The following is a 4,281-nucleotide window of genomic DNA, read 5'->3' as shown; positions in this document are numbered from 1 at the left end:
AGACAAATCCATCCCTGGTGTAACTGCCTTGAAGTTAGTCGCTATATTCTCTTCCTGCCCCCTAACAAAAACAAAAACTATTGATAGATTCATTTGAGTTAAGTATCTAAAAATTCAGATTGTTATACAATGTTCAGAAACTAAAACCTTCCCCCCCCCCTCTCTCTCTCTAGGCCTGCCTCACTCTTTCTTCCCCTCAACAAATCAAACTGATACAGAATGCAGTAGGCTACCTGCTGAGCAACACAAGTTGCAGTGAGCACATCAGCCCAGTGCACCACTCTCTGCACTGATCCCAGTCTTGAAATTCAAGGCCTTCCATGGATTTGGCCCTTTGCTACTTCTACTCCATGACAATAGCCACACATGGCAGCTATGCTTCATTGTCAGGATGGCCGAGTGGTCTAAGGCGCCAGACTCAAGGCTCTATCTTCCCCTCAACTGCGTGTTCTGGTTGCTGAATGGAGATGTGGGTTCAAATCCCACTTCTGACATGTTCGGGGAGGAATAGCTCAGTGGTTTGAGCATTGGCATGCTAAACCCAGGGTTGTGAGTTCAATCCTTGAGGGGGCCACTTAGGGATCTGGGGCACAATCAGTACTTGGTCCTGCTAGTGAAGGCAGGGGGTTGGACTCAATGACCTTTCAAGGTCCCTTCCAGTTCTAGGAGATAGGACATCTCCATTATTTTATTTATTGGAACAATGAGTTTTTTGACTCTCTAGTAGAGGTAGGCCTCTGGGTGCTGGCAAAGAACTTTCTCAACAACTGCACCAAGGGAGTGGAACTCACGACCACAAGAGATAGAAGTGACCAAACCTCTCCACTTTCAGAATTAAGGCCCTTCAGTGGGATTACTTGCATGCTTAGAACTAGGCACATAGTAATGTAATTAAGTATAATGCTGAATCAGGACTCAAGTACAACATTTATTTCTCCAATAATTCCTTCCATAATTCAAAGATCGCTTTAATTTAAAACATACTACAGTCAAAACATGCAAGTTACTCCTCCCATGAAGGGAAGGGCAAGCAAAAGATGCTCTTTTATTTTCTAAAATTTGTAAGGTACTCTCACTCTGTGGTAGTAGTTGTGACATAACAACCTAGATAGTGAATGCTGAAATCTTTCTGATAACTCCATAATTTAACATCAGTGTTAGCTTCTACTAGTTTATAAAACTATTTTTCATGTACACTTGCTTCCAGTAATATTTGCCCTACTTACTGTCCAAAAGAACACTGAAAGCAGTTTTAGCCACTTACTGACTTTAGTTAAATAAAAAGTTCTCCTTGATATCATTAAAATGTACACTCAATAAATTCTGACTATACCATCAGTCATCACATTATGACTATATTATCTACTATATTTGATTAATCTACTCTGTTAGTAAGGTCTTGTACCCAAATATTCTTAAGTGCAAAACAAAAATGATCCCTTTAAATTTTAATAAAGGTCCAATGTGGCAGAAGAGGTCATTTATGAAACAGCTTATGGCTTGAGGAAGTGTACAAATTGGCTCTAACAGACAAGTGGGCACTGCCATTCTTATTGTTGTGTATTGCTGCACAATAAGTGTAAAGCAAAAACATCACAGCACCAGATAACGCTGATTACACTGAAATCTATGCCTTTTACAGTGCCAATGATTTGGAGAGAGCCAACAGATCATACCAGCAATTGTTACTTCTGCATGGTGCCTCCAGTTGGGAAAGGTGTGTCAAAGAAGAAAAAGTGGACTGTGCATTATCCAAACATTCCATTAGAATCATTCTCACTTGAATCAGACGAGGAAGAGGAAGAGGATGAAACTTCTGGTCCTGAACCATCAATGTCACAGGACCCACATTTTCTCCCATCCTCCTCCTCTGAACCACACCTCAGACCACAAGGTGAACTGAATGACCTTGTCAGGGATTTGGAACTACCCAAGAGTAAGACAGAGCTGTTGGGCTCCAGACTACAGCAGTGGAATCTCCTGGCAGGTGATGTTAGGGTTTCCATGTTCCGTGACCGTCAAAAGCATCTTGTCCCATTCTTCTTCATGGAAGGTGATCTTGTAGCCTGCAACAACATCGATGGTGTGATGGCAGCCCTCAACATCGTTCACGATCCAGATGAGTGGAGACTGTTCATTGATTCATCGAAGACAAGTCTTAAAGCTGTTTTACTGCATAATGGCAATGTTTTGCCATCAATTCCAGTTGGTCATGCAGTCCATATGAAGGAAACCTATGACAACATGAAACAACTTTTGAGGTGCATAAACTACGACCAACATCAGTGGCAGCTTTGTGGCGATTTGAAGGTTGTCGCTCTCTTGCTTGGTCTGCAGACTGGATACACAAAGTACTGCTGTTTTCTCTGCGAATGGGATAGTCGTGCAAGAGATTCCCACTACATCAAGAAAGATTGGCCACTCCGACAGTCATTGGAGCCTGGGAGGAAAAGTGTTCAGCATCCACCACTTGTTGAATCAAGGAAGATTTTGTTACCACCCTTACACATCAAGCTGGGTCTGATGAAGAACTTTGTCAAGGCCATTGACAAAACACAAGCAGCTTTCAAGTACCTCCGTGGAAAATTTCCAAGGTTAAGTGAAGCTAAGATAAAGGAAGGTGTCTTTGTTGGTCCTCAGATTCGTGAACTTCTTCGAGATGATGCATTTGACCATGCACTGCGTGGCAAGGAAAAGACGGCATGGAAAGCCTTCTAGTGGCAATAAATTTTCTTGGAAACAACAAGGCAGACAACTACAGGTTGTTGGTGGAAAACCTCCTCAAGGCATACAAAAGCCTTGGTTGCAACATGTCACTAAAGATACATTTTTTGCACTCTCATCTAGATTTTTTTCCACCGAACTGCAGAGCAGTGAGCGACGAGCACAGCGAGCGATTTCACCAGGACATTGCAACAATGGAGAAACGCTATCAGGGCAAATGGAGCCCATCAATGCTTGCAGACTATTGCTGGACAGTGACAAGAGATGCTCCATTTAATGAATACAAGAGACAAGCCAAGAAGCGCCGAGTAGACACTGAATAGGACTAAACTATGTACAGAATAGTTTTTTGCCTTTTGTTTCATAATAAATTTTATTTATATAACCCTTTTGCTGATTTTTAAAGTGTTACATAAACAGGACAGGTGAAATATTATCATGTAAAGCAACCATAAACACATGAAAAGACCTAGGTTTACAATTTATGATTAAAACTCTATTATCTACACAATATACATAGACATAACATGTAAAAACTTGAATATCTTAGAAACAGTAGCCAATCAGTTGTTTTAATTGTCATATTTGAATTCAGCACATCAAAATACATAATAAATAGCACATTTTATCTCTGAAGCAGACGACTTCTCAAAAATTGTAGACCAGTGTTATTGAATCATATAATTCTCAGAAGTTTAGTATCACCCCTACTGATTTGTAATCAATCACAGAATCGTAGGACTGGAAGGTATCTCAATAGGTCATCTGGTCCAGTCCCCTGCACTCCAAGCAGGACTAAGTATTAGCTAGACCATTCCTGACAGGTGTTTGCCTAACCTACTCTTAAAAATCTCCAATGATGGAGATTCCACAACCTCCCTAGGCAATTTATTCCAGTGCTTAACCACCCTGACAGGAAGTTTTTCCTAATGTCCAACCTAAACCTCCCTTGCTGCAATTTAAGCCCATTGCTTCTTGTCCTATCCCCAGGGTTAAGAAGAACAATTTACCTCCCTCCTCCTCGTAACAACCTTTTATGTACTTGAAAACTGTTATTATGTCCCCTCTCAGTCTTCTCTTCTCCAGACTAAACCAAACACAATTTTTTCAATCTTCCCTCATAGGTCATGTTTTCTAGGCCTTTAATAATTTTTGTTGCTCCTCTCTGGACTTTCTCAAAATTTTCCACATCTTTCCTGAAATGTGGTGCCCAGAACTGGACACAATACTCCAGTTGAGGCCTAATCAGCACGGAATAGAGTGGAAGAATGACCTCTCGTGTCTTCCTTACAAAACTCCTGCTAATACATCCCAGAATGATGTTTTCTTTTTTTTTTTTTTTTTTTTTTTTGCAGCAGTACCCTTACTTCCCTCCCCCTCAACACTGGTCCTTCTCTGCATAAAATACTGGGTTCCACCTATTGTTTATAACACAAATGAAAAGCCAGCTGTCTCACAAAATTAAATAATATTGTGTTTTTCTAAGGCCTGCATGTACTAAATAAATTAATCAAGAAAAGGATAAGGTTGTTCTGTGTAGTATTTAATTTGGAAAAG

The 4,281-nt window shown here is 40.6% G+C and overlaps 1 non-coding gene across 1 annotated transcript; it reads left to right on the top strand.

Annotated features, from left to right (window-relative positions):
• Positions 1 to 385: 385 nt before the first annotated feature.
• On the top strand, positions 386 to 494 carry TRNAL-CAA (transfer RNA leucine (anticodon CAA)). The gene is made up of 2 exons: positions 386 to 423; positions 449 to 494. It is a non-coding gene; the product is annotated as a tRNA-Leu (tRNA).
• The last annotated feature ends 3,787 nt before the right edge of the window (positions 495 to 4,281 follow it).

Source organism: Emys orbicularis, chromosome 6 (genome assembly GCF_028017835.1).
Source record: "Emys orbicularis isolate rEmyOrb1 chromosome 6, rEmyOrb1.hap1, whole genome shotgun sequence".
Taxonomy (NCBI): domain Eukaryota; kingdom Metazoa; phylum Chordata; order Testudines; family Emydidae; genus Emys; species Emys orbicularis.
Note: the sequence above shows the minus strand (reverse complement) of the source record. Positions and strands in the feature narration are given on the sequence as shown.